This window comes from Canis lupus, chromosome 11 (genome assembly GCF_011100685.1).
Source record: "Canis lupus familiaris isolate Mischka breed German Shepherd chromosome 11, alternate assembly UU_Cfam_GSD_1.0, whole genome shotgun sequence".
Lineage (NCBI taxonomy): Eukaryota > Metazoa > Chordata > Mammalia > Carnivora > Canidae > Canis > Canis lupus.
Window position 1 is genome coordinate 58,141,658 of NC_049232.1, and position 22,456 is coordinate 58,164,113.

The window sequence follows — 22,456 nt, forward strand, 5'->3', positions numbered from 1 at the left end:
TACATTTAAGAAACTTTCCCATCATGGCTATTATACCGGTGCATAATGTGGTATGTGTTCATTAACCGCTCTCTGCTTGTCTCTCCTATATAAATACATGCTGAGGTCAGTCTGGGTGCAGGCAGAGTTATGTAAGCCTTAGCTGGAACAAGAGAGGAAACATTCATCCAAATAAATATTCAAATAGGTCTTATTCTTCCCATTTTCCACGGATTGATGCTAAGGCAAAGCGACAACTTTTTAAACATTATCTAAGAAAGAGATTGTGGTGATAATTTGTTAAATTAATTTCTGATTCTATATGCTAGCACTGTGTATAAGATATATTTTGCCCAGGGTGGGGGATGGGTGAAATAGGTGAAGGGATTAAGAGTACACTTACTGTGATGAGCACTGATAATGTATAGAATTGGTGAGTCACCTGAAACTAATATAACACTGAATGTTATCTATACTGGAGTTAAAATTTAAAAAACAATAAAATATGTACTAGTTAAAAATAAAACAAATGTATTTTGCCTACATTTTTAGGCGTTGTATTAATCTAATTTAATAATTAAATTAATTAATTAAATGAATATTGTCAAAACTGAACAGGCAACTAAGACATGGATTCATGGATTATAAAAGTTTACTGGGAAAAAGCTAAGTGGGCAGAAGGTCCTCAGGGGGTATACATGGGATTTTGTATATCATTCACATTTACTAATGAATGGCATGAGCCAGGCTTCCCTAGTAAGTAAAAACTACTGTTTGGTCCTTTATTTTAATGGTCATCATTTTGGTAATAGAAGTAATAGTAATAAATTAAAAATAATAAAACATCAACTAAAAGTTTGTGTTTCCGAGAAACTGGTAATAAACTTTCTGTTTTCTGTAGTGTGATCCTTCCGTGTTCTGCACTTTGATTAGGCTATTAGAAAGTATTTTATTAATATTTTTATAATAACTGTCAACATGAATGTATTATATATAAATGTATGTATAACAAAATAATACAAATTGTGGCATTATGGGAGAAACTTTGTAGGTAGATTCAAGTAACTTCTTTTGTTTATCCAGATTTCTTATTATATTCCATTGGCCAAAATCTAATCTAATTGGTTTGCTGATGTATTAATTTGCTAGGGCTGTCATAACAAAGTACCACAAACTGAATGGCTTAGAACAACAGAAATTTATTGTCTCGTAGTTCTAAGCCTAGACATCTGAAAACAAGATGTCAGTAGGGCTATACTCCTTCTGAGGGCTCTAGGGAAAGATCTGTTTCAGACTTCTCTCCTAGCTTCTGGTAGTTCCTTGGCTTGTGACACCATAACTCCAGTCTTCACATGGTCTTCTGTGTGGGCTTATCTGCATCTAAATTTCCTTTTTGCATAAGGACATTAGTTATATTGTATTGGGTCCCACCCTACTCTAGTATGACTTAACTAATTACATCTGCAATGACCCTATTTCCAAATGAAGTCATGTTCTGAGATACTGGGAGTTAGAACTTCCATATATGAAGTTTTGGAGGACTCAATTCAATCCGTAACAGTAGGTTTCTACCTATTCTCCAAAGAAGCCTTACATTAATATGTTAAATTGGAAATTGTAGCCCATAGAATAGAGAGCTAAATTTCAATATTTGTCAAAAGATAGGTTGGATGAAATCTATTATTCCCCCCTCCCCAAAATACCTGTCTTTTCATTGACAACTCCTATTGTTCTTAGCACAGTCATCCAAATGTCTGAAGTGAGGCGATAAGAAATGAGCACCTCATCAAATGTTGCCTATTAGGCTAGTTCCCCTTGATGAATACACCTGGCTGGTGGCCAGTAAGGAATTGTCGTTTTAATTTTTTATTTGCAGATATTTATATGTGTTGCCCATTTTATGATAGCTCATCTGTATACACCAGTCATTCAAGTAGACCAACCTTGAAGACTGACAAGAAATATGAGTAAATGCACACTGAAAATGACAGGTGGACAGGCTGACAAATTCAGAACTGCTCCCAAGCAGCTTACATCTACTTAGCTGGAGCCAGTCAGACCCCAGATACACATCAGACTCTTTTGGAAAATGTCATTAAATGTTTGTTTCTCCATTTTTACAAAGATCTTGTTCAGACAGTGGTGAAGTGAAATACATCAACTTCAATTTTAAAAAGGGTGATAGCCTCTTTTTCTGCTGAATTTGTCACTATGGAAAGGACTTCATTATTGAAGTCCTGCTACTGAGGAGCTGCCTGGCTGCTCCTTACCCCCACCCCAGTAGAGAATTGTGAGAGAAAGTCTGGGAGGCAGAAGTACAACGGAATTTTCCAGACTACTCTTCTCAGGCTAATCCCAATGGCCTTTGCTTTATTAGCAATGTGCAAAACCCATGGAACCAACCCACCATAGATGACATTTGTGAGGGTACAACACTTTGAGTATGTTACGCAGAATGAAATGTGTATTGAAGGGAAAGTCTATGTCTGCATGGGGCTTATGTTCAATAACAATAACAATTATAATAGAAATACTATCTGCTAGACACTATGTCAACTGCCTAAAATACCTCCTCTGAATTTCTTACAAAGAGAGAGCATTATTTTCATCACCATTTTACAGATGAGAAGCTACACTAGGGGAATTGCAGTTATTAGGGAGTCACGATTCTCTTTCCATTCTGTGTTGAATTCATTGCATGTGTTTTTACCTCTGTAATGCATCCAGATCTTATCTGATGTGTGTGTGTGTGTGTGTGTGTGTGTGTGTGTGTGTATACATCCTTCTGAGCTCTCTGAGCTGCATAGGAAAGCCTTTACCTCCTTACTCACTGCCCCTGCTTCACAAGAAAATCATACCCTACAATATCACTGCTCCTTTCCAAAAGGTCCTAATGTACCTCATGGTTTCCTGGTGACTATAGCATAATCCAGTCATTACATGCTCTAAGATGTGCTTTTGTGTAGCCTATGACCCCCATTAAAGTAAGAAATCTCTGAAGAGTGACAGAGAAGTTCTAGGTTAGAAGATGCACACTGGCTGATCAGGGATCGAATCCTGCTCACAGATGTCACTTCTTATCAACATAGGGTTTCTTCATATATTTGCTGTCTACAAGAGACTCATTTTAGACATAAGGACACCTACAGCCTGAAAATAAAAGGTTGGAGAACCATTTACCATTCAAATGGTCCTCAAAAGAAAGCAGGATTAGCCATCCTTATATCAGATAAATTAAAGTTTATCCCAAAGACTGTAGTAAGAGATGAAGAGGGACACTATATCATACTTAAAGGATCTATCTCTAACAAGAGGACCTAACAATCATGAATATTTATGCCCTGAATATGGAGCTGGAGAAAAAACAGCAAATAGATCCTACAGCCAGCAGAAGAGAGTTAATAAAGATTCAAGCAGAACTCAATGAAATAGAGACCAGAGGAACTGTGGAACAGATTAACAAAACCAGGAGTTGGTTCTTTGAAAGAATTAATAAGAGATAAACCATTAGCCAGCCTTATTAAAAAGAAGAGAGCAAAGACCCAAATTAATAAAATCATGAATGAGAAAGGAGAGATCACCACCAATACCAAGGAAATACAAACGATTTTAAAAACTTATTATGAGCAGCTATACGCCAGTAGATTAGGCAATCTAGAAGAAATGGATGCATTTCTGGAAAACCACAAACTACTAAAACTGGAACAGGAAGAAATGGAAAACCTGAACAGGCCGATAACCAGGGAGGAAATTGAAGCAGTCATCAAAAACCTCCCAAGACGCAAAAGTCCAGGGCCAGATGGCTTCCCAGCGCAACTCTATCAAACGTTTAAAGAAGAAACCATACCTATTCTACTAAAGCTGATTCGGAAAGATAGAAAGAGATGGAGTACTTCCAAACTCGTTCTATGAGGCCAGCATCACCTTAATTCCAAAACCAGACAAAGACCCCACCAAAAAGGAGAATTATGGATCAATATCCCTGATGAACATGGATGCAAAAATTCTCACCAAGATACTAGCCAATAGGATACAACAATACATTAAGAAGATTATTCACCATGACCAAGTGGGATTTATCCCTGGGATGCAAGGCTGGTTCAACACTCGTAAAACAATCAATGTGATTGATCATATCAGCAAGAGAAAAACCAAGAACCATATGATCCTCTCATTAGATGCAGAGAAAGCATTTGACAAAATACAGCATCCATTCCTGATCAAAACTCTTCAGAGTGTAGGGATAGAGGGAACATTCCTCAGCATCTTAAAAGCCATCCGCGAAAAGCCCACAGCAAATATCATTCTCAATGGGGAAACACTGGGAGCCTTTCCCCTAAGATCAGGAACAAAACAGGGATGTCCACTCTCACCACTGCTATTCAACATAGTACTGGAAGTCCTAGCCTCAGCAATCAGACAACAAAAAGAAATAAAAGGCATTCAAGTTGGCAAAGAAGAAGTCAAACTCTCGCTCTTCGCAGATGTATACAATGGAATATTACTCAGCCATTAGAAACGACAAATACCCACTATTTGCTTCGACATGGAGGGACCTGGAGGGTATTATGCTGAGTGAAATAAGTCAATTGGAAAAGGACAAACATTATATGGTCTCATTCATTTGGGGAATATAAAAATTAGTGAAAGGGAATAAAAGGAAAGGAGAGAAAATGAATGAAAATATCAGTGAGGGTGACAAAGCATGAGAGACACCTAACTCTGGGAAACGAACAAGGGGTAGTGGAAGGGGAAGTGGGCAGGAGGTTGGAGTGACTGGGTGATGGGCACTGAGGGGGGCACTTGGCGGGATGAGCACTGGGTGTTATGCTATATGTTGGCAAATTGAACTCCAATAAAAAAAATTTTTTTAAATCCCATAGGGTTCTTTGTTTGCATTTCCAAAAAGGTTTTATTTAGCTTAAAAAAATAATCAAAGGTTCCATATAAAACCTGATTTGCAGCTTCTCTTGCAGCCAGAGAACCAATAACACTTTGCCCCTTTCCTGTATGACAACCATTATCTACCCTCTTTAGAAGGACACACATTGTGGTCCACCCAAGGGCCGTCCACTTAGGAGTCTGGATCTGCATCTATACCCAGATTTCCTCAGTTCTTCTTATTGTTTACTTGACAGACTTTTTTTGAGTTTGCCAATTCCTGTTTTACTTGAATCATGACTACCATTCATTTGAGGCACTGTTAGCAAGGCATCTGTTGAGGACTAATTAGCCAAGACTGCCCTTTTTCATTCATGGTGGGTTTTGAAGCTGTGAGTGGCTTTTCCTTGATGGTGTTGACTGCTTCCATTACACAACTAGGAAAATCCTATGCTGCTAAGCAATCAAGAGAGAATCCAACTAACCCCTCCCTGCAGCTTCATCACCCACTTTCCTCAGGGTGCGTGAAGAACTTTGTGGGGCTATGGGAATCTCTAAGGATATCCAGGAAGTGTGACTGGTGCTTCAGAAACTTGAGGGCATCTTTTTGATTGAAATGAAGACTCAGGCCCTGTATATTTTTTTCCACCCAGCTACAAACCATCTAGAAAATGTCACTCTTTTCCCTCAAACTGAGGAGAAGGATAGGAAATGGGGAAAGTAAGGATTTATCAATTTATCCTGGCAACATTTTAGTGCTGTGTTCAGAGCGAGAGATAGCTCTCTTGTACTTTGATTCAATAAATATTTGTTGGGCAACTTCTATGTGTAAAGCACCACGTCGTGCTGAGTGGCTGCTGATCACACTCCATTTCTGCAGAGCACTGATATGCATGATCTCATCTAATCCAACCGTGGGGGGGGGGAGGGGGAGGACTTCACTGTGCCTGTTTTATAGGTGATATAACCCTGAGGCTGAGGACCTTACCCAATGCCAGTATGAGAAATAAATGAAGAGCACAACCAAGACTTGAACTGAAGGTTTGGAACTCTATTTCAATGTAGTCCATAGAATTTGTAATCATATTTTAGGCTATACCAATTTAGAGGAAATGGTCTCATTGAAAACAATTTGCATTCCTCTGGCTTCTTCCAGTTTACTATGGTGTATCAAATGGGATCACAAGTATAGATGAAAATATCTCTACCATACAGAAACAACCATTTTTTCTATTTAATTCTGGCTCCTGGCAAAGAAAAACCATTATGTGAGGAGAGGGAGCCTCAACATTGCAACTGCTCCCGATGTCCACCATTACTGGCACAGATGCTGATCTTTATGACAACACCAATATACTGAGCCAACACTGCAGGTGGCACTGAAGTCTCACTGCCCTCAATACTGCTAACACTCATTAATGTAGGCATGAGGTGGCACAGCAGCCACTGGACATTTGAGGGTATTGGCACCACTGATGTGCCAAAGCAGAGCTGTGTTCCCTGGTGCTCTGTGCACACCCATGATATGCCACTGTGTGGGGAGTGGGCACAGAGTTAAGTGATTTAGTTTGGTGGAAGTAGTGATGGGATGCTCCAGAGCCAAGAGTTCTTTTTCTATTAGACCTTGTAACAAGTGGAGAAAAAGTGGTGAGAGTCCTCCTACTTCCTCCATGTCTGGGCAAGCACAATCCACATTCACTTTGAATCAGGCACTCTTATGAATGAGCAGAAGAAGCCAGTAGCATTTTTCCTGAGATGAGACACCCTTAAGAATCAGGCATTTACTGCCACATTTTACACCTGTAGGGAAGCACAAGTAGTTACATGTCATTTATAATTCAACAAACATAAGCTAGGTACCCATGATATTCCAGGTAAAAGACCTAACTCCCTCTATCTTCAGCTTGCTCTCAGGTTATGAAGGGAGTCACAAGATAATGTAATTACAATGCAGTATGAGGAGTGCTAGGCTAGAGGTAAACTATGGGCACTAGGAGAACATCATAGAGGAGGGTCCTTTACCTTCTCCCTCCCACCTTGGAGGATTCAAAGAAAGCTTTATGGATGAGGTGTCTGAGCTGACACCTGAAGGACAAATAGGAATAGTATATAAGAAGTATCAGGGGGAGAAAACTTGGCCCACTGGGGACAGATGGGAGGAGATAAGGTTTGGGTGGACTGCTAAGATTTGGGGATGATATATATAAAGTCTTTGTCAAGCTCATCGAGGACCTTAAGCATCATGCCAGGGAAAAGGTTTAAACAGTGAGTGACATGGTCAGATGACATTTTAGATCACTTCTGGATACAGAGCAAAGGATAGCCTTGGGGAGAGGGACAAGTAAAAACATTCCCTTTTCTTTGGGCCAGTGACGATTGTGAACTGAACAACTTTGGGAGCTGTGAGGAAGGAGGGAACACCCATCAAGCCAGTCAGATCAGCCTGGCAGTCAGAGGGGTGACAGCTGTTCCAGGCACTTTCCCTGACTATCCTGTGGTGCGGCAGCCTCAGGGGCGGGAGGCAGCTTCATTCTGCCTTGGTGCCAATGGACACCTGTCTGACCACACAGAGCTGTGCTTGGCATGTGTACTCCCCAGACCTGGGCGAAGCAAGGAGCTTCCAGCACCACTATCATCTTCAGAAGCCTAGAGAAGCTGACAGTAAGGAGAACTCAGAGCAGCCTTAGTTAGATATTGACAGCAGTGGTGGTTATTGAGTAGGGCTGGGCCTGAGGCCAAATGAGTTGGCAAGGTCTGCCTGGCCTCTGCCTTGCCCCCTTCAGCTCCATCTGTCTAATAGTGGATGTCAGCCTTGAAGGGTGCCAGCCTTTGAATCTGGCAATTCAGAAAAAGAGAAGAGGACATACAAGATGTATGCCCATGGGTGGAAGACTGCCTAAAATGCTCAGGGCTAGAAATCAGTTACAGTGTGACCAGAGATATCCTTTAAACACTGTTCCCATCCTTTGCTGGCGTTCCCTTTTGCCCATCATTATTATTCTTAAAGAGATTTCAAAATTAATGTATCTATAAAGACATAGGCAATGGGGCCAGAGAATGAAAACCTAATTCAAAATGACTTAAGCAAAAATGAATCATTTGTTCAAGTTACTTGAAAAGTCCTTGAAAAGTGATACTTTAAGGCACGGCAAGGTTCAGGGGTTCAAAATTATATAAAGGCCTCTCTCTCTCCTGGCATTCCTATGCTTAGAGCACTTTAAATGCTTAGAAACCCAGTAAAAGGAGACATTTTCTTTCCTGTTAGCAAAAGTCCTGGATTTTAATTTACTTTTCCTGGTTTGGGTCTTTTTCCATCTCTGAGACACCACAAGGCTAGGGCAACGGGAGATTCTGATTAACTAGGTTGGATCTACGCCCATGCTTGAAAGTGGGAGAGATTTTATATACACAAACTACATGGATTAGTGGTTGAAGAATGGTGGTTTGTTAGATGAAATATGGATACCATTACTGGTAAAAGAGAAACTGTGGCAAGCCAAAATAACAGACAGCTAACCTCACTGAATCTTTGGCTTACCAAGCTATGTAGACTAAGGGCAATTAGTTCTGGTAATCTGCTGATGGTGATGAAGATAGTGTTAGTTATCATTGACATCTTATGAAAAGATAACATAGTATAATTACATAGTTTGGTTATAGTTCAGTAGTTTTCCTGAATCTCCCTAGTCAGAAGAGTGGTTTAGGCACTTTGCTGGGTTAATGTATCACTTACCAGTATAAGGGCTATGGGATGATCCAATGTCTAGGAGACATACCCTTAAAAAGTTTCCTCAAACAGCTTCATGTTACAACTCATATCAACATCAAAGTTAGATGGTTAAAATAAATTTTCCATGATTATACTGTACTATTCCAATAACATCTTAAGGTTGCTTTTAATAAGTCCTCAAGACATTTCTCTTATAGCTTTCATGGAATTATTATTTTATCAAATACATTTATAAATTAAAAATAACATGAATATACACTCAGAATATAGGCATAAGTTCCCCCAGAGCACTATCTGGAAATGCTTCACCTCAAATTCTCTGATTACATTGGCACCAAAAATTTAACACATATTGGCTAAATAAAAGAATGAGTGAATGACTATTTTACCTGGTATGTTACCCAGGTATACACCCAGGATGACATACCCAGGTATATACCCAAAAGTGGAATTGCTGGATCATATGGTAATTTTATTCTTAATTTTTTGAGGACCTGCCATACTGTTTTCCATTGTGGCTGCACCATTTTACATTCCCACCAGGAGTGCACAAGGGTTCTAATTTCTCCATATCTTTGTCTGTAGCCCCAGCAAGCTAATACAGAGAGGAATTGCATTGAATTTGTAAGCTGCTTTGATGGGGTAAAATTTTTAGATGGGCTGAATTTTGTAACTTTGGGCTGAATGTGTAAAAATGCTCAGCCAGCAGCCAAATGTGTGTGAGTTCAACTCAGTAGAGGCATTGCTCCTATATTGGAGCCTACGTGAGAATGTATTCTTTCTTTATTGGGGTTGAGTTTATCTTTAGAGTGGCAGTTTTCTTAAGGTGCTAGTTATAATTAGAATATATTTACCTGCCCTATTTTAACAGACAGGAATATTGTGCTCACACTATTTTTTTCCATTTTCCTTTAAAATATTCTTCTCATTAAACTTCTAGGGCTGCATAAGTCAGTTTTAGGTTAAAAATAGTATAGTTGCTATTGTTGCCACAGTTCCATGGGGAAAAAACATAGCCAACTTTTTAACAGAAAAGGAAAAAGTAATTTTCTGAAAAATAATTTTCTTAATTCTTAAGATAGTGTGAGAGCCAGGCTGACAAGGAGTTCCTGAACTGACAATGGATTAAAATTTCCTGCACCAATTTAATGTTTTTTATTATTTTCCTATAGGCAGGACAGAAGGCAGGATTCTTCAGGTTCTTTCTAACAAACACATTGCTGGTGACAGAGGTGAAGGGCATAAAATGAAGAATTAGACTCGGGGTTGGCAAACTGCAGCTAGTGGGCCAAATCCAGCACACCACCTGTTTTTGTAAAAAAGAGAAAGAAATTGGAACATAGCCATTCTTCTTCTTTTATGCATTGTCTGTGGCTGCAGAGTTGAGTAGTTGTGACGGAGACTGCGTGGTCCACAAAGCCTAAAATATATGCTGTTAGGGAATAGCTTGTTGATCTTTACAGAATCAGCTTGTTGATCCCAGGGATAGACTATTAATAAGTGGTGACTGAGTCATTTAAAAGTAATTTTAGGGGCACCTGGGTGGCTCAATGGTTGAGCGTCTGCCTTTGGTTCGGCTTATGATCCTGGGACCCTGGGATCAAGTCCCGCATCCGGCTGCCCGCAGGGAGCCTGCTTCTCCCTCTGCCTGTGTCTCTGCCTCTTTTTGTGTGTCTCTCATGAATGAGTAAATAAAATCTTTTAAAAAATGGATGACGGGCACTGAGGGGGGCACTTGACGGGATGAGCACTGGGTGTTATTCTGTATGTTGGCAAATTGAACACCAATAAAAAATAAATTTATTATTAAAAAAAGTAATTTTAAAGATGAGAAAAATGAGAACATCAATAATATTGAGAGTGAAGGATTCCATATTCCATATTGGCAGCTTGGCACAGACCAAAAGGAGAAGGGATCTAGCAGATTAGCCGCTCCTGGTTTACGTAGCCAGCAGACAGAAGATCCTGGCCATGTTATGTTTACAATATGTGAAGTACAAGGCAGGTGGAGTCATTATTCTAACAACTCTAACAACTGGTTATGTTCTCGAAAAAAGATAACAAGTATGGTATTGATGCGGGGTAGAAGTGGGGACTCAACATTAGGGGAACCATGGTAGGTGCCTGGGTCTCGCTTGTGGGGATGTGGAGAACTAGGTAGGATTCACAGCAACAAATGTGCACGGGTCCTGGGGGCTCTGTGCACATGAGGCAGAAACCTGGAATACAAATCATGGTATATGGGGGAACAGAGAAATCAGAGCGGATGAAATAGCAACCAGCATTAGGTTTAGTGGGGGGTGAGATGAATCCATAAATAAGAAGAGATTCCTAAAATCTGTATCTGTCAGAGTCCCAGCAAGAAACACAGGACACCCTCAGATGAAGATAATCTGAGGATAGCACCAGGGCTGGTCTGTGTGATTGACAGAATGTGGGAGAAGTAATGCTATGTTACTTCTGAAACCAGCTTATAAAAGACTGAAACTTCTGTCTTTGCGATCACTCTCTCTGTCTCTAAGATCATTCTCCAGAAATTCTTTTACTGGGTGCATGAATGAAAGATAAAACATAAACATAACACCAATCATCTGGTCCTTCCATTCTCCTACTCTTGGCTCAGGTGGTTGTGATTGGAGCTGAGACCTTTTATAGTTTATCTGCCCCTCCCCCATCCCCAAATTCCCATCCATGAAAGCAGAACCAACTTCTTACTGTTCCTTCCTTCACACACAAGACAGTAATAATAGAAGTGCTGGTGGTGAGATCCCTGGGGATGGTCCTTTTCACTTTTGGGATGATTTATTTTGAAGAGAAGAGTTCTAACCATTATTGCCTCAACTATCCTACTTAGAGGGAAGTTAAATAAATCAGAACATTATTCTGGCTGGATTAGGTTGGCTGGCCCAAAGCTATCCTTTGAATGAGACTGCACTTTGAGCCAAAATGCATTTTCTTTCGGAACCAGAAAAATTAAAATGGGCTTGATTTATATGTTTTCAAGGGGATAAAAACTATCTGTAGAAACCTGTTTTGCCTTTCTCATCCAACTTCCAATTTTAGATAATATACACAGGACCTTAAAAGACAGTGTCTATTGACTTTATCATCTATGAGGAGTACCAAGAGTCATGGTTCTTGGGAGTCTTTTTCAAAGTGAACATGTCACCAGGAGAAATTTGTTTTTGGCTATGTATTTATTCATTCACTCTTTAAACATTTATTGAATATACACCACTTGCTTATTTTCATGAGGTACCAGGGCCATAAAAAAGGAATAAATCTCTCCCCTTGAATGGCTCACACCAACCTAAGTGGGGGCAAGTCAGACATAAAGAGAGGACTTAATGTGTCAAGAGTGACAATAAGATTATGGGGATAGTTTTGTAATAGTTTTTTTTCTTAACCTTAAACATATACAATTTTTATTTGTCAAATTATACCATAATAAAGCTGAAAAAACTTTTGTTTTTTTTTTTCCACATTTTTTTTGAGTATAGTTGACACACAATGTTATGTTACTTTATGGGATATTAACTAATATCCAGGTTAAAGGATGAAAAAGGATGACATTTGTGACAACAGGGGTGGACCTAGAGAATATTATTCTAAGTGAAATAAGTCAGACAGAGAAAGACAAATGTCATATAATTCACTTATATGTGGAATCCAAAAATCTAAAACAAATGAATAAACAAAAAGCCAAAATATACCCATAAACAGAACAAACTGATGGTTGCCAGAGGGGCCGGGGTGAAGGATGGGAAAATGAGCCAAGAGGAGTGGAAGATACAAGCTTTCAGTTATGGAATGAGTAAATCATGGGAATAAAAGATACAGCATAGGGAACATAGTCAATGGTACTGTAATAGCATTGTATGGAGAGAGATGGTAGCTATACTTGTGGCGAGCAGAGCATAATGTATAAACTTGTTGAATCACTAAGTTTTGTAATAGTTTTTGACATTCATGGAAACATTTTTACTCTTATAATAATAAATCACTAGTTTAGCCCTTACTAAAAAATGTTTGGCATTTTTATCAAACAAGATGGCCATATATATGAAACTTCTATATGAAGAAAAAAACATAAATCTATTGGTCTCATTAGGGTGCTTTTTGAAAATAACAAAAATTATAAGCAGAACAATTCAAATGGAAATGGTAAGTGTATTTCAAAATTATTAGAAAATATTAGAGCAGAATTTATGCATATACTGCATCACCACAGAGTTAAATTATTTCAGCAACATATAACCTAATGGGATTACTTTCATATGATTTTTTTAAGAACTGAGACATCACTATAGCATCTATAACTTTGGAGAGTTTTATGTTCAAACCTTGTATCTATTACTGGTTTTTATTAATCCTAAAATTGTTTTGTATTGAAACTATGCTTTGAACAACTAGTTCTATTTAAAATTTAATAACTAGCTCATTTTAAAAAATATAATTTCATAAGTAGCTGGGCAACAATAATGTGTTATTTTGCTGATATACAAGGTGAGGCAATTAGATGTGTTTGTTGGTGGAGAGAGGTGCAAAGTTTAGGGATTGTCCACTAGGTAAGGGGATGAATTCTACGTCTAAAATCTGAATTTAAGGAGCACTGAAAATACCTGAATACATGAGCCACTGGAAATCTTACCATTAATTTCTCTCAAAACCATCTGCAGATGTGTGCATATTAATTGGCTTCGGGCATTCTGTTACCTAGGAGGAGTAACACATTAGATTGCTAAAATTAGAAGGCAGGCAAAAAAAAAAAAAAAAAAGTGAAAATGCAAGGCTTGATGAGCCAATGTAGGTGGGGTATTGCAGCAAGAGACCCTGATTGCTAAATGGGAAGAGTCCTTAATTTCTGAGAGGTGTGAGTGCCAAAAAGTGCTTGAGGCATATTACTGGAAAACAATGCTACCCCACGCTGATGTCTAGCTCTGAGTGTGGAGGGGTGAGGGTTGGGGTTAGTCACCATTCACACTGCCACACATTTTTTACAGCATGCTTTTCATTTCATGGATTTGAATACATCAGTGATCAGGGTGATGTGTGAGGGGGCGAAGGAGGAAGCCAGAAGGAAAATTGGAAGGCTTGGCTTTCATCTGTTTTATTTGTTTAAGCTTAGAGAAGAAAATTTCCTCAGCCTTTAAAAAAAAATCACAATAATGAGAATGTTAAAACCAAAATAATAATAGCTACAAGTTACAGAGAGCTCGTTATGTACTAAGGACTGGTAAGTGTTTTATGTACATCATCTCATTTATTGTCCCCTGTACTTCCCCTACTTCCCCAAACAGTGAAAATCTCTTCCAGAACTGCTAGCTTACCCTCTCATAGCAGCACCATAAAGGGATTCCACTTTATTTGCAATTCCAATTTGTAAAGTCTCCTTCACCTTTGACCTTGTTGGAGCTGTGAGACTGTGAACAGAGTGTCCCCCAGCAGCAAAAGGAATAGTGTCCCTTTCCTCCTCACCCAAGGCCAGCCTCAGACAAAGGAGAGTATGCTTCTTGGCCAGGAAGCCCTGGACACTTATCATTTGTAGAAAGAAGTGCCTCAGCACCATCTCTCTTGACAGAACTGCAAAGTTGAGACCTGCACCTCCTCCAGCTTTGCCTCTGGGTTCCAGGTCCCACCCACTTCTGGATTCTGAGCCTTCATTCATCTGGAGCTTCTACAGTGCCAGAGCAGGAGAATGGCTTTCCTGCCTCAAGGCCCTGCCAGGGCTAACACCCTGAAATTCCGGTGAACACTATTCACTGCTCTGGTAACACCTGTCTTAGATGTCTTCCAAGAAGCCTAGTGTTAAGAGGAAGGCCGGAGAAAAGAGGCGTGGAAGTAGGAGCCCCAAATATTGTGAGTGGTTCATTATAAAGACTGCTGCTTTTCAGGAGAACCTGATCTCCTCCCCCCACCTGGTGGATAGAGACTCAGACTCAGTAAAGAGATGCTGCAATTCTATTCCTTTGAAAGAACTACTGAGAGAACAACCAGCCACTAACACTCAGGCCACTTTCACTTTTAAAGAACTTTCCCTTCCTCTTGCTCCTTCCTTCCTTCCTTCCTTCCTTCCTTCCTTCCTTCCTTCCTTCCTTCCTTCCTTCCTTCCTTCCTCCCTTCCTCCCTTCCTCCCTTCCTCCCTTCCTCCCTTCCTCCATTCTTTGATCCTTAGCTTTGCTTTTGTTGGTGGTATTTAGATATGCTGTTTTCTCTCCTCCGGGTGTGCTTTAGGGTTAGATCTAATTGTCCTGCTGTTCTAGTGTCACTTGGCATTATTATTGGGAAGATGAATGGGATAGGGGTCAGAGTTCAGCAAGTAGGCATCTGCTCGCTTACACTGCATAGAAATGCTCAGAGGTGAGCTTTAATGAAAGCTTGGAAAATATTTGCACAGAGTGGACTAGAGTCTTCTGTCCCTCCAAAGCTGGGATGACCAAAAGGTAGTCCTTGTCTGGAGGGACCAAAAATAAACAAACAGGGGGTAAAAATATATTCACAAGGAGCTCCCTGCTTGGCATGTCTTTTCCTCTGTTGGAAGGGAAATGGAGGGAAAAACAGAGTGATCAAACAGGAAGAAGGTGGAAAATGGAAGCTCTTGAATGGGTCCTAACCACTGGCCTGTTTTGCTCTTAGAACAATCTCACCAGAGAAGAGTTTCCACTCCACTGGCACAGCCTCCCGCCTAGCCTCTCCCCTGGCCTCAGGTTACTGTGCCATCGCCATAGGGGCTCAGGTTCTCCCACTGGACTCTCTTCGTGTGGACGGTTCTTCGACTCTACCCAGAGCCAGGATCCCCACTCAGGAAGAACTGCTTTGGCAGTGGAGGCAAGGGGGACAATGGATCTATTGTTCTTTTGGCCTTCTTGACTAGGGCAAATGTCTCCTCCATCCAACCTTGTCACCCAAGGAGGCTGAGTAAGGAGCCCTAGGAGACTCCTCTTCCTTCTACTCCTGCTTTGTTCCTTGGAAGAGGGTTTTGCGTCCCTTCCGCGCCCTCGCCCCGTCAAACCTGTCTTGGGACTCGAATAGACAGTCGCCGTTTCCTGCTCTTCACAGAGTGGAAGTTGGGAGGGGAAGCAAGCAGCGCAGACCGGGGAACTCCCTTCAGCTTAGGCACGACCTGCCCGCCGCCCGGGCTCCTGCCGGCCCGGGGACGGGGACGGGGGCGGGGGGGGGGGCACCACGGGGCCCCAAGCACCGAGGCAAGAGAGCGGGGCGCGGAACGACAGCGAGGGCCCCCCGCGTTCCCCGGAGCGGTCTCCTCGGGATGGAGGGGTGTCCCCGCGCCCGGCGCACCTGCGCGGCTGGGCTTCCCTGCTGCCTCCGGGAACCCCGCCGCACCCCCGGTCCGCTCGGGCCGGCGCAGGCTCTCCCGCCGCAACCCGCAGCGCGCTCGCCTCCCTCTGCCTGCGCTCCGGAGCGAGCGCTCGGGGTCCCGGTCTGAGCATGCGCGGCCGGGCGCCCTCCCCGCCTCTCCTCCGCCGCCCCCCCCGCCCCCCGCCCCCCGCCCCCTCCCCGCCTGCCTTTTGCTCCTTCCTTTCATTAAACAAACAGGAGATCCTGGAACCTGGACCCTGTGCTCGCGGCGGCGGCGGCGGCGGCGGCGGGCGGGCTGTGGCCCAGGGGCGTCTGTGAGCCCGCGCCCCCGCCCCTCCCGCCCCTCCCGCCCCACGCGCGCGCGCACACTCACACCCGCACTCACACACACACTCGCACAAACACACACTCGTACCCGCCCGCGCCGCGCTCGCCGGCTCGCTCTCCCACGCAGGCGGAATGCAGCAGAGCCCGGGGCAGCGCGTCCCCCGCCGCGTGAATGCACCTCGCCCCCGGCAGCCGGACGGCCCAGTAGGGCGCGCGGGGGGACGCGCCACCGCCAGAGGTGAGTGGGGCGCCCGCGGACGCGGACCGCTCCGGGGCGCGGGGCGCGGGGGGCGCGGGGCGCGGGGGGCGGGCTCCTGGCCCCACGCGGCGGAGCAGGTGGCCCAAACCCGGCTTGCGGCTTTGCAGGTGCAGATGAAGGCGGCGCCCGGGTGTGCGGGGGGAGAGGGCGACCCCAGGGAGGGTCGCCTCCTGCGAGGTGTCAGATGGACCCGGCAGAAAGCTACACCCTCCCTGCTCGTAAACTTTCCGCCCCTGTCATTTGGGAAGCGTGGAGACAAAGGGGGCGTGGAGGCTCCCTCCGTCCGGTTCCACCCTCCGGGCGGCCTTCGGGGCTGCGACGGGAGCCGGCGCGCGGGCGCGGGCGCGGGCGCGGGCGGGGAGGGGGCGCCCTGCCCTGCAGGGGAGCCGGCGCCAAGATCGGGGTCTGTCACCCCGGCTGCAAGCGTCGCCTTTGATTTACCCTCAGGCGTGGACACCTGTCATCCCGCGGTGGCCGCACGCCCCGGGCGCGCCGTGGGGTGGGTGTGCGTGCGGGGCTGTCACCTGCAGAACTGGAGGGGCCGCCTTCGGCTTGCATTCAGCGCGGGGGCCGGAGGCGCCGGGGTGAGGCTCGGGTCAGCGCGGGGATGAATGATGAGTTCCTGAAAGGCTCGCGTAATCACCCCCTGCAAACGCGGGGCGCCGGGACCTCGCCTCCCCCGGGAACCCGCTGCCTTCGCCGCCGGGCGCTGGGCGGCTGCAGCTGGGGGAAGCGGGGGCTTTCTTTTTGCCCTGGGGGTTTTATGACACACACACGCGCGCGCACACACACACACACACACACACACACACACACACAGGTGGAATATGTGGAGGATTCTGGGTTATTTTTCTTTGTGGGGATAGCGTTTTCCCTTTTAACCGCTCCGGCGGGAGAGGTTCTCTGCAGCCCGGTATCGAGCTGGTGTTGAAGACCTCTTAGGTCCCAGGGAAGAGGTTCCCCCCTCTCCCCCCTCCCCCCAAGAAAAAAAAAGGATTTCCTAAAATGCCAGCCCCAGCGGGGCGGGGCGCCCGAGTGCGGAGCGCCGCGGGCACCTGGGAATCGCCTCAAATCTAATGGCCCTTTGAAACGGCAGAGACCGAGTCAGCGTTTGAGGGTCCAGGACTGGGACAAAGGGGACTGCAAGAGGGACAGGCGAGGAGTGACTAGAAGCTCATTAGGGCAGGGAGAGGTCCAGCGGGAGGCAAGGCACCCTGCAGGCTTCCCTGGACTCCCTGACGCTTCCGTGGAGGGTGGCTTTTATTCCTGGATGGGACTCCAGTAGGGAGATTTCTGGAACGTCACATCTGGAGGAGAACAGACTTGGTTATGCCGGAGTTAACCTTTAGCACAGTCATAAATTAACTCTGTAAGTCTAGAGCGGTGCCATGTGCCGAAGTTTCTCCATCTTGACGTTTTGTTTCTACCTGGGATGTGCGGACAGGTGTATTTTTGACGCTTCTATAGCTCAAAACCTTGGAAGAGGAGAGTGTGGGGAACCTGGAAGCCAAGCTGATGCCGACAGAAGAAAATGCTGGAAGCTCAGATCCAGAACTTGTGTCTATGGGTTGTCAGAGAGTGTGCTCTTCATTTTAAGATGATAGGTAGAGGCCATCTCTCTGCTGGTCTGGGGACCCCCCTTTTTTTTATTTTAATTTTTAACATTCTGTAACTTCTTTGAAGTGGGAGAGAACATGATATACATGAAGCTAATAGAGAAAGTTCACACATAAAAGAGACTGACTCACAAGTCAACACAGTCAAAGGTGAAGAAGTTTCTGAGAAACAAGTAAAGGGGGGAGGGGCACTGGGAAGGGAATGCATATTATTAAAACAGCTTCATTCATATGATTTTTTAAAAAGTTTTTATTTAAATTTCAGTTAACACACAGTGTAATATTAGTTTTGGGTGTGCAGCATAGTACACTTCCGTACAGCTTTTATGCTTTTTAAAAAGCTTTTTCTATGCATTTAGTAAGATAGAAATCTGAAAGCTTTTTTTTCTCCTTTTCTTTTTAAACAACTGGTGAAGTGAAGACGCTTCCTGAAATATTTTCAAGTTGATATTGGCATAGAGGGGGTTTAAATATAATTATCAGCATATATCCTTTTTATTTCATAGTGAACAGTATCATCATTTACTTTGCAAAACTTGGCAAGGAAAGATTTAAAAATTGTTGTTGCTTTTTATTAGAGCTCTATTTTCTCTATGATATATTTCCTTTCCCTACATTTGCAATCTCAGTTCCTTTTGATTATATTCAGATTCTATTTCTAAGCGTTTATTGAGCACCTATCATTTAGTGTTGGAGGGCATATAAAAATGTATAACATATTCCAGGCTTGAAAGGGTTTATGATCTAGTTGTAGATACAAGATTAGCACACATGAAATCATTAGAGAGTAGGATAGCTACGTACTGCACAGTGAGTTCTTAACACGTATGCTGTATACTCCATCCTCCCTCCTGGATTTCCTCAACATTCAGAAAACACACATCAGTTACTTATTATGTGCTGGAGACTGGGGAAAAAAGCAAAACCAAAAAAGCCATAAGGAAGTAAAAAATAGTGCCAGCTTTCAAGGTGGAAGAAATAGGTATTTAGCTAACTATGCTGCAGTCTGTTTAACTGTTATAATTATAGGTTAAATCAAATGCCAGTAGTACAGACATGTGTTTGTTTGCTTGCTTTTCTTCCCCTGGAGCTGAGATATTTTTGAAAAATGAATACTCTTTTACTAGGTAGGGGAGGTTAGAAAGGACAGTCCAAGCAGAGGAAATGTGTAAAAGTGCCCAATGAGTTAGTGTAACTGTAAGTCATCCCGTGTGGCTAGAGCACAGGGTGCTGGTGTGTAGATACAGAGGTGAACAGCACCTGGGTAACATTAATTGACAACTAATGTAATAGAGTCTGTGTTTGGATAGAGATATGCCCAGGATGCTATAAAAGCACCAAAGGAGGGCATCCACCTAAAAGAGGGTGAAAAGATCAAGAAGCTTTCTTAGGGCGGTCGAGGTGAGCTGAATCTTAAAGGACAAGAAGAAGAGAAGGGCTTTCCAGGCAGAAAAAAACTATATGAGAATTGGAAGTAGTTCTGTGTGGCTACAGGGAGAGAAGTGGGTTCTTAACTCCATGGAATAACAAACTGTCATATCAGAGATCAAGTGTGAATGGAAATATCCCAAGCAAAAGAGCTTCAGTTTTATCCAAATGAGTTGGGAAGAGTTTGAAAAAAGGCTGAGACATCAGATTTGCATTCAAGAGAGATGACTGTGACCATAATGTGGAGGATGGATTGGAGGTGGTGAGACTGAAGGCAGGGAGCTTATTGTGGAAATATAGGTGTGAAATGGTGAGGATGGTGGCAGTGGGGGTGGAGAGGTGTCTGGGAGATGAGTGACAAAAGTAAACCGTGCTCATCTAAGGGTCTCCTACCATGTGCTCCCTTGCTACCTTCCACTTCCCCAGCATTCCCTTGTGTGCTCTCCTTTCTGTATTTTGAGGGTAAGGCAGTCACAGCTGAATCTCTAGCATTCATCACAGTCTTGGTGCGGAGTAGGGACTCAATAAATATTTGTTGAATGAAAGCCCGAATCAGTGAATGAGAAGTCCAGTCATGAGGTGATGATTTCTCCATTAGAATAGTAGAAGCTAAATCATGATTCCATTTCTCCAAGGTGATCAACCTTTGAGAGATCAGTAACAAAATGATCCAGGGCGACTGCCTCTGTGAAGAACTTTCCTATGAAATGCCAATAAGAAGCAGTATTGTGACATCACACTTTTTATACGTAAAAAATTGTATCATGAGCCCATCGTGGAAGCAACAGCATTTAGCACGGTTCCTGATTCATAGTAGGATGGCAGTAAATGTGATTTCCCCTTTCCTTTCCCCTTACTTGGCAGAATTTCCTGATTTCATGCGCTTTCCTCAAACTTACAATAGTCTGGGAGTAGGGAGTTTGTAAGCCGCAGGGTCTCATTTAAAGAGCTCAAAGCATCTTCGCATCCTGGGATAAGGGCCAGAGCACTCATGTTCCAACCATGCAGCCCTAGGAACTGGGTTCCTTGCTGAACCAAACCCCAGCATATTGGGTTCCAATCTTAAAATCCCAATAGGAGATGTCAGAACAGATAAAAACAGGATAATTTGTTTTCAGGGTAACTACAGGGAGTGAAAGAGAAGAATATCAAATTTTGATAGCATTTTGAGTTTGACCTTGGATGGATAGTGGCAGAGCAGTGGGAATGAAATGATCAGGAGATCAGGGAGCCAAAGACTAAATCTCAGCATTTAGCAAAATTTAGGGATGCAGGAGAGCAACAGTACCATAGAAAGTTCCAGTAGCTTGTCCCAAGTTACCAAGTCAGTAAGTGGCAGAACCAGATCTCAATTTTAATAATCCTACAGTGTCCCTCTCTGCCAAGTGCGTAAATTATCGGATGATTTTAAGTGCAGAGAAGTTGAAAAGACTGAAAATAGGGAACTGAAAAAAAAGACAGTGAAAAGGGGTTCACTGTGACCATTAGGAAACAGCATTAGTACAGCAGCATGCTCAGAAGCTGTATTTCCAGGGGTTGAGTGGGGAATGGGAGGTAAGAAAATCCAGGCAAGGCAAACATCTGGTGGGGGAAGAGTTATGGGGCTGTAGGGAGAAGGTACAGTGAACCTCAAACACAGTTTTTATTAAAGGGGAACTGGCAGGAAGAGCTGGTGTCTAAGGAGAACAAAAGATGTGGGAAATGAGAAGAGACAGAGGAGGAAGGACATCTCTTTCCAAGAGCATAAGAGGATGAATTTGAGAAAAGGTGTGGAGTGTGCTCCTCTTTCCCGTAACTAAATAACTGAGGTGCTTGCTACAGTGTTCTGGAAACTCAAGGAGACTCTGAGTGCCATAATCTAAGCGTGTCACTCAGGCATACAAGATGATGAACCTTGTTTAGGTGGCATGGTGGCCAAGAGCACAGACTGGAGGTAGATGGGCTGTATTTGAATTTTGGCTCTGCCACTCAACTGTGCGACTTTCGTCACAGTGTGTATTTCTCTGTGCTTCAAATTACTCATATCTGTAATATGGTGAAAACCGTCCTAACCCCCCACCTAGAATTGTGAGAATTAGTTAATATTTGTAAAGCTCAGCACAGAGTAAGTGCTCAACCCACAGCAGGTATTGTGTGTGACAACAGTGAGGTTACAAACATAAAGCTTTAATGCTATGCTCAGGAGCCCAGTGATTGTGTTCTTTGGTGTTCATTTAAAACAATTATTTTGGTTGGTTATAAATAGCTGGCTCTAATCCTGTCTTCCTAAGTGCAGGAATTAAATTGGCACACACAAATATGGCAGGAGCACAGTAGCTCCACCAAGTTTGCCTGGTTGCCTCCTTCTCTTGCCTGTCCCGGGAAGATGAGAGTTTGTTTGCCTTAGTCTGGTCCTAAGCATTCTTCAGGTTCATGGGCGTCACACAACAGCTACTTAGCTGTTTAGCAAATTGTTTGCAGGGAAGTGACTACATGTATTAATTATAGCACTTCTTTGGTGCTGAAGGATGTAAACTCTAAATATCTCAGATGTGAGATTTGCAATACTCTTGGGAATTAAAAGCCTCTCGTCTTATGGAAAAGTTTGTGGTGTGTTCTAAAATAGCATGCTAGTGGAAATGGAAGACCTACCATCTAGCTCATTTGCAACAGAGCAGTGACTGGAACCCAGGTCTGACCATGACCTAGTGTTCTTTGCCTTATACTCCCCAAGTACTTTTATTACTGCTCTGAAATCAAAGGTTGGTTTTGTTCATTTCATCTACCCCCGTTTATACTAAAGACCACCCACACCACACTTATTATGGTTCCCCAACTGAGATTTTTCTTTGTTACCTTCAGGTCTTTGGCCAGGCTGTTCTCTTTTTCTGGAACTCCATCCTTGCCTTCCCTAACTCTTTTAGTCCTTTAGGCCAA

General features: G+C 43.3%; 1 protein-coding gene across 3 annotated transcripts in view; it reads left to right on the plus strand.

Annotated features, from left to right (window-relative positions):
- PLPPR1 (phospholipid phosphatase related 1) overlaps nucleotides 1-22,456 on the plus strand; it is a 404,846-nt gene that overhangs the window by 115,473 nt on the left and 266,917 nt on the right. The window contains exon 1 of one of the 3 annotated variants that reach the window (XM_038552951.1): nucleotides 14,283-14,449. The exons of 1 other annotated variant lie outside the window; for it this stretch is intronic. The gene's annotated coding sequence lies outside the window, so the exon portion shown is untranslated. Of the gene's footprint in view, nucleotides 1-14,282; nucleotides 14,450-16,336; nucleotides 16,476-22,456 lie in introns of those variants that run through there. One more of the 3 variants, XM_038552950.1, reaches the window with a different exon arrangement.